The 8,847-nt window shown below is 46.4% G+C and overlaps 1 pseudogene; it reads left to right on the forward strand.

The window, feature by feature from the left end:
• The first annotated feature begins 5 nt into the window (after nucleotides 1-5).
• LOC135554728 (GTP-binding protein 1-like) lies at nucleotides 6-8,600 on the forward strand (annotated as a pseudogene).
• The last annotated feature ends 247 nt before the right edge of the window (nucleotides 8,601-8,847 follow it).

Raw genomic sequence — 8,847 nt, forward strand, 5'->3', positions numbered from 1 at the left:
TTATGTTTTTTAATTTACGTCACCGCAATTTTCTGTTGCCACTTGGAGGATTGTAAACATATATTTTAATGCTAGCTACACAGAAAGCAGATAGCCAAAACGTACGAGATCATTTTTGTAATCTACCTGTATCATACAATTGCTTTGTTTCTCAGTTCTGTGTAATAACTGCACATATATCAGCTGTTTAGTGGTCTGAAGCTAGCTAGCTGTCATAATAATCAACACAAGAGACAGCAAGAAGACAATATAGCAATCGTTACTGCAAAGCCGACATAATGGCATCGTTGGCTGCACACGAGCCGAATATAACCCCAAATTCCATACCAGTCCTCGCAGACGCTCTGATGCCCGCGAGCATTTTCGCTCCGGATGGAGGAGGTTGTGGAGATCATGACGCCGGGGAAGAGTGCCTCGAGGACGGCGACCTCTTCAACGGCGAGACCGGGGATCTCGGTATTGACTTCACTAGCAAGGTAGTTAGCCTGGCCGCGCTAGTCGGGGCTGTGTTTATCATCTTCATGTTGGCATTTATTATGCCTAAACTTGCTGTCATTCTTCTGGCTGCTGTATTGCAAGCTAAGTTAGCTAGTTAGAATAACGATTGTGCTATATACTAATCAATCTAGCTGAGTGCCCATCTTGCTTAAAATGTTATGCAGAATTGCATATCTAAAAGTTCAGAACTATATTTGTGGCAAAAGTGTGTGGTTTTAAATGTCCTACTGACTCTGTCACCTTAAGCTTCGGTTGAGCTTAACGTAGGCTAATGCAATTAGCATGAAGGTTGTAAGTAACAAGAACATTGAAATAAAGGTGCGGATCCTTAAGAGGCTTTAGCAAGCATATCAGATCAGGTGTGGTTTGAATGGGTCTTGAATGTGTTATGGCTGATGTAACTACTGGCTAGAGAGAGGACACTCCAGCAGCAGTGTGACTCACAAACCACAGCCATGGGCATGACTCTTTCTCTGGTTGATGAGTCCTTATACATACTGTGCCACCATTTGGACCGATGAAACAGAGGGCAATAGAGAAATGGTGTGTGTCAAAAGGAAGTGTTTCTGGCAAATGGGCCAGGCTCAACTTACAGTGCTGAACAATGATCAGTGTGTTGTTGCCTGACAGGAAACTCATTTCCCTCCATCTTTGGCACTCATCCATATCAAGATCAGTATCAACAGAGAGAAATGAACTAGAATAAACAGAAAGATGCAATACTTCTAGGATGTTTTGGTGTCAATACTACAGAACAAATAGGTTAGGTGTGTGTGTTTATTTTTTATAAAACTTTATTTAACTAGGCAAGTCAGTTAAGAAATTCTTATTTACAATGATGGCCTACCCCTGTGCAGGGATGGGGGTTGGGATAAAAAATAAATCAAATATAAATATAGGACAAAACACAGACAACTCTACATAAAGAGAGACCTAAGACAACAACATAGCAAGGCAGCAACACATGACAACGCCGCATGCTAGCAACACAACATGACAACAGCATGGTAACAACATGACAACAGCATGGTAGCAACATGACAACAGCATGGTAGCAACACAAAATATGGTCCAAACATTATTGGGCAGAAAACAGCACAAAGGGCAAGAAGGTAGAGACAATAATACGCACAAAGCAGCCACAACTGTCAGTAAGAGTGTCCATGATTGAGTCTTTGAATGAAGAGATTGAGATTAAACTGTCCAGATTGAGTGTTGCAGCTCGTTCCAGTCGCTAGCTGCAGCGAACTGAAAAGACGAGCGACCCAGGGATGTGTGTACTTTGGAGACCTTTAACAGAATGTGACTGGCAGATCAGGTGTTGTATGTGGAGGATGAGGGCTGCAGTAGATATCTCAGATAGGGGGGAGTGAGGCCTAAGAGGGTTTTATAAATAAGCATCAACCAGTGGATCTTGCGATGGGTATACAGAGATGACCAGTTTACAGAGGAGTAGAGAGTGCAGTGATTTGTCCTATAAGGAACATTGGTGGCAAATCTGATGGACGAATGGTAAAGAACATCTAGCTGCTCGAGAGCACCCTTACCTGAAGATCTATAAATTATGTCTCTGTAATCGAGTATTGGAAGGCTGGTCATCTGAATCAGGGTTAGATTGGCAGCTGGGGTGAAAGAGGAGCGATTTATGATAGAGGAAACCAAGTCTAGATTTAACTTTAGCCTGCAGCTTTGAGTAAAAATGACATTGAGTAATAATGACTTTATGTCATTATTATGAAACCACTGTGATGATTTAAAAATCTGCCATCAATGTATGTCTCGAAAAAGCCAAATAAGTATGATTCTGATGCAACACTCGGTAACAGAAAGCTGTCAGGCAAGTTCACCTGCTTTTGATTGGGCCATTTCTTTTTCCGTGGCTGTGTGCTCTGGGTGGGTAGAGATTTCAGTTTAGGACCAATGGAATGGTCTTAAATGTGCAAACCCCACCCACCGGGCCCGAGTGATGCAAAACAAACTCCCTCACTGTTTGGATGAATCTATTTTCACATAAATAGTGGGGCATTCACAACTCTACATTGTCTTTATCAGGGTTCCCTAAGCTGAGAACATTGTATAGAGATTGATTTGGACTGAAAGCAAGCTTGTAAGGTAAATCTACAGCCAAATCTGAGTACCCAGATAGTCAAATGTTTTTAGACGAGATGAATAATCAATTTTTCACAGAAATGGTGTAGCATTCACAACTCTAACCAGATGGAGGACAATACAAGATGAATAGCCCTATAGCTTTTGATAAAGTACATTTAGGCCTTTATCAATGGATATATGTGTAGGCTTTCCACCATGGCCATGTTATAGGATACCCAGGCCTGCATCAACCATTTTCTGTCTCTCCTTCCCTCCCTTGTCAGTTGGCCCTGGTCAGCCCTAATGGAGAGCAGTATGACTCGTTACTACGACAACTCCGGGAGAGGATGGACGAGGGTTGTGGGGAGACCATCTACGTAGTTGGGATGGGCTCAGGTAAGTCGGACTCACTCACTCACTCACTCACTCACTCACTCACTCACTCACTCAATGAGGCTATACAGTATGCACTGATTTGCTCCTACATTCACTAGCTCACAGAATCAGTCACTTACTGTAGCGAGTGACATTTTACACCGATAAACCCCCCCCAACCCCTCACCCGTCATCCCTTTCTATCAGACGGAGGTGACTATGGTCTGGATGAGGGAGACATGGAGGCGTCTGTAGCCACAGTTCAGTCCCTGTGTGAGCAGACCGAGTCAGAGCTGATCCTGCTGAGGGAGCGTATCGAAGCTGGGGGGCAGGTACGCGACTACCTCATCCGCCGACGCGTGGGTGATCAAGACTTCTTGGAGGTCAGGTGAGTTGGGGGAAGGTCAAGTGTCAGGGGTCAAAGGCTGACTTGATCAGGGGTCAAAGGCTGACAATTAGATGTGTTTTGACATTAGACCTGGGCTGACGAAGACAAGCATGTCTCTCAAATGCAATTTAAATGAAAAAAAGCTTAAGGGGACGTTGACATAAAGGGGGGAGATCCAGTGTTGTCAAAGCAACACACAAGCAATACTCTGTTTTCATCCCTCTCCTCTCCATCTTCATCTGATCTTGTGTCCCAAATGTCAAATCTCTCCTCCCCTCTCTTCCCCTCTCTCAGGGTAGCGGTGGTGGGTAACGTGGATGCAGGTAAGAGCACCCTGCTGGGGGTGTTGACCCACGGGGAACTGGACAACGGCAGGGGGTTCGCCCGCCAGAAACTCTTCAGACACAAACACGAGATGGAGAGCGGCAGGACCAGCAGTGTGGGGAACGACATCCTGGGCTTCGACCAGAAGGGACAGGTGAGGGAGATGACATAGGAGGGGCTTATAGGTGACGGAGATTACACTGGGATAACATTGACATGACAGTTGAGAGATGACAATGTAAGGCCTGCTTCATTGATAATTTTGTTGATGAATTGGTTTTACAGATGGAGACATGAAGTTGTTGTTGTGTGTAACATCTGTCCCTGTATCCTAGGTGGTGAATAAGCCAGACAGCCATGGTGGCAGTCTAGACTGGACTAAGATCTGTGAGAGGTCCTCTAAGGTCATCACCTTCATAGACCTAGCTGGACATGAGAAGTATCTCAAGACCACAGTGTTTGGAATGACTGGACACCTGCCTGACTTCTGCATGCTCATGGTGAGTGAGGGGGTCATGTTTGGGCGTTGGTGCTTTTTCTGACTTTACTATCCATCAACAGCACCACTGATTAATCTTTCACCATGTTCTTTTGCTCTCTCCCTCCTTCCCTCGCTCCCTCCCTCCTTCCCTCGCTCCCTCCCTCCTTCCCTCGCTCCCTCCCTCCTTCCCTCGCTCTCTCCTCCCCCTCCTTCCCCTTCCCTCGCTCTCTCCCTCCTTCCCTCGCTCTCTCCCTCCTTCCCTCGCTCTCTCCCTCCTCCTTCCCCCTCCTTCCCTCGCTCTCCCTCCTTCCCTCCCTCCCCTCCTTCCCTCGCTCTCTCCCTCCCTCCTTCCACCCCCTTCCCTCCCCTCCTTGCTCTCTCCCTCCCTCCTTCCACCCCCCGCTCTCTCTACCCTTCCACCCCCATTGCTCTCTACCCTCCCCTTGCTCTCTCTACCCCCTCTCTCTCTCTATCCCCCTCGCTCTCTCTATCCCCCCTCGCTCTCTTTATTCCCTCTCCCTGTCTATCTCTCCCATCCTCTCTCTAGGTGGGCAGTAATGCAGGTATCGTAGGGATGACTAAGGAGCATCTAGGTCTGGCCCTGGCCCTCAATGTGCCTGTGTTCGTAGTGGTCACCAAGATAGACATGTGTCCTGCCAACATCCTACAAGGTCAGTTCCTTTCTTTCTCTTTCTGGGTGCATCTCAAGTCTAAATCTGCTTCCTTTCCTGGACTCCTTCCCCACATCTGCACTGATATGAAATAATTATACAGGTGAAACCATATTCCCACTACCCCACCATACCTCTTTCTCTTAGATTTAGTGATGAGGACCCCCCTCCCCCTTTTTTGGTTACAATATTGACAGTCATCACAAAACCTGACTTTACTGGTTGTGTTATTGTAACAGAGACGTTAAAGCTGCTCCAGAGGTTACTAAAGTCCCCAGGCTGCAGAAAGATCCCTGTTCTGGTCCAAAACAAAGATGACGTCATCGTCACAGCCTCCAACTTCAGCTCTGAGAGGTAAACGTTAAGGCACACACTTTGTAGCCACAATCACACACTCTTTATAAACTGGATTTTGCTTCAATTATAGGGGACCATAATTCAGTGTGTTTGTGTGTGTAGGATGTGTCCAATCTTCCAGATCTCCAATGTGACAGGAGAGAACATGGACCTGCTGAAGATGTTCCTCAACCTGCTGTCTTCTAAAACCTCCTTCAGAGAAGACGAACCTGCAGAGTTCCAGATAGATGACACCTACTCAGTACCGGTTAGTCACACACACACAAAGCAGCTGCTACACATGCATATTGATGCCACACACACACCTCTCTAACCATGTTTACCTTCTCCGTCAGGGTGTAGGCACTGTCGTTTCAGGGACTACTTTACGTGGATTGATACGTCTGAATGACACAATGTTGTTAGGCCCAGACCCACTGGGCAGTTTCCTCCCCATTGCAGTCAAATCTATCCACAGGAAGAGGATGCCAGTCAAGGAGGTGAGAGGTGGACAGACTGCCTCCTTTGCCCTCAAAAAGGTATGTTTTCTCTTTAGTGTCCCCTGCTGGAGATGTTTGGTATTACAACACTTTTCTTCATAGATAGATAAATGTTAAGTTGAACTGAATGTTTTTTTCAGTGAATAGGAGTCAATACCTCAAGTCTCTCTGTTTCTCTCCCCTCCCTTCCCGCTCCCTCTCTCCATGTTCTATCTCTACCTTATCTCTCCCCTCCCACTCTCTCTCCCTCTCCCTCCCTCTCCTCCCCTCTCTCCCTCCCCTCCCCTCCCCTCTCTCTCCCCTCCCCTCCCCTCTCTCTCCCTCCTTAGATCAAGCGTTCATCCATAAGGAAAGGCATGGTGATGGTGTCCCCCAGGTTAAACCCACAGGCATCATGGGAATTTATGGCTGAGATTCTGGTTCTGCACCACCCAACTACGATATCACCCCGCTACCAGGCCATGGGTGAGACACACACACACGCACACAGAGAGAAACACACACACACAGCAAGAAACACACACACACACACAGCTGTCTCATGTCTGACTATATATATCTCTCCTTCTCTCATCATTCCTCTTTCTCCCCCTTCGCAGTGCACTGTGGCAGCATCAGGCAGACAGCCACTATCCTGACCATGAACAGAGACTGTCTACGAACAGGGGACAAGGCATCGGTCCACTTCCGCTTCATCAAGACCCCCGAGTACCTCCACACAGACCAGAGACTGGTGTTCAGAGAGGGACGCACCAAGGCTGTGGGCACCATCACCAAGGTCAGGGGTTAGAAAGGCTTATGAAAGGTTTATGAATGGTTGGAAAGGGTTTATGAAGGATCATGCTCATGAAGACCCCAGAGTTCCTCCACATAGACCAGAGAGTAGACTGGTGAGGGATACACCAAGGCTGTGGGTATCATCACCAAGATCTGGACTTAAAGGCTTATGAATGGTTCTGAATGGTTTACGAAAGGTCATAAAGACACCAGAGTACCTGCATGCAGAGTACTTCTCTCACACATTAATCTTATTGGTGGGTGGGTGTTTACAGCTGCTGCAGTCGACCAATAATCTGCCGTCAAACTTCAAACCCCGCAAATCAAAATGCAGTCTACGAAAAAAGCCCCGTACCGCAGAGAGGATGGAACCACGCCTGCCAATGAGGACGAAGCGAGCACAGCCAGACCAGACAGTCCGCACCAATCACAACAACTGGTGAGAGAGAGAAAGTGAAGGAACGAATGAAGGGAGTGGAGGGGATGGTTAGATGGCGGGTCGAGTCGTGAAAGTAATAGTTTCAGGGCAGTTGAATAGGTGTAAGTGTTTAACTTGTGTGTGTGGTGCGTAAGCTTTCCTCTTAACTTGCTTTACTGCTTCTAGAATGTTTTCTTCTGTAGCTGTGTCTGTCTGATCTACCTAACACCTCTCCTACTATTCTTCTCCTCTTCATGTTTTCACACCCTACTGTTTCCTTCCTTTTCATTGCTATTATAATTTAATGATTACTCCACCTGCCACCCTGTCTCTTCTCACCCTCATTCTCTGCATTCTTTTCAATTTCCACGTTCATTTGCTCTTCATCCTCTTTGTGCATTACAACGTTACTACATCCTGGATTTGCCCTCCATTCCTCCTCCTCTTTCTCTGTGTTGGTGCTTTGCTTGCTTCCTCAGACAGAGGGGGAGGATGACCCTCAGAGTAATGAGGGAAACAAAGAGGGCAAGGTAAACAGAAACAAACAGAGCAAGATAAACAATGGGAACCAGGCAGGTCAAATGAGTTATGTAACCATTGAGGCGTGGGAAATGAGTCTTGTCTAGTAACTTCTGTAAATATCCTGAAACAATGCATGCCTCAACTGATGTGAACCTGACATGAATCTTCTAGAGATGTGTCCACAGCATGTAGTTCAGTTTGATAACATCAGTCTTAGCTGGAAGTGATTTTGAATGGTAATCTCATTGTTAACCCAGTTGTTTCTGTTCTTCGTCTGTCTGATTGTGATCCGTTCTCTACAGACAAAGTCAGGAGGAGGGAGCAGGAGACGAGGAGGACAGAGACATAAAGGCAAATCAAACCAGAGCAGCTCCACCACAGCAGCCCCGTCATCAGCAGGCACAGGAGGTTCCTAAACTACACCCCTCTCAGCCCCCAAACTACAGTACTTCCTCCATCCACCTGTTTCAGCAGACAACTAACCCCCCCCTTCCCAAAAACTACTCCACTACAAACCCCCATTGAAAAAATGGGGTCATAAAATGTCCCTTTCCCAAACTCTCTCCCTCTATACCACCCTGCTATCTATCGCCTTATCAAGTGTCTTTATCACTCACACCAGAGAAAGTCTCGGTGAAAAGCAGCTCCCAGCTCTGTGCTTGTAGATGGTTACCTCTGCCTCCTCACTCTCCTCATCTTATCTCCGATTAGTTTAGAAAGCATCCTTATATTTACAGTATATGAACCTGATATGCCTTCTTTCATTGGGTCTACGGTGAGAATCACTGTAATACTGTGTATAGTTAATCATGGGCCCGAAGCCACATGGGCAGCTATTCCCTTACAGTAGAGTAACCCAGCTCCATGCACTATAGCTCATTGTTTCACTGTTTAGCAGGCATACTAGTTTCTCTCATTTCCTATTTACCACTAGAATCCCCCAATATGACACAATGAAGCATGTTTTCTATTTAATTTTATACTAAAATGTGAAGATTAATGAAAGGAAGTAAGGTCACAACTGACATAGTGAATGGTACATTTTAGTGGGCCTTCATTATGAGTGAAATATTGTAGATAAGATGTTTAATTTGCCATTTATGACCAAAAGGAAAGCAAGGGTTTGTCTGACAATCATCACACCCTTTCTCAAGTCCATCCTCCATGGCCCGGAAAGGGATAGTGTTGGTGGGCAAAAGGAAAAATATCCTCTCCTCCTCGATAGCCACCGTCATGGAGGACAGTCATGTGTATCCTCCTCCTCGATGGGAGGACAGTCATGTGTATCCTCTCCTCCTCGATAGCCACCTTTCATGGAGGACAGTCATGTGTATCCTCTCCTCCTCGATAGCCACCTTTCATGGAGGACAGTCATGTGTATCCTCTCCTCCTCGATAGCCACCTTTCATGGAGGACAGTCATGTGTATCCTCTCCTCCTCGATAGCCACCTTTCATGGAGGACAGT

The sequence above is a fragment of the Oncorhynchus masou genome, chromosome 14 (genome assembly GCF_036934945.1).
Source record: "Oncorhynchus masou masou isolate Uvic2021 chromosome 14, UVic_Omas_1.1, whole genome shotgun sequence".
Classification (NCBI taxonomy): domain Eukaryota; kingdom Metazoa; phylum Chordata; class Actinopteri; order Salmoniformes; family Salmonidae; genus Oncorhynchus; species Oncorhynchus masou.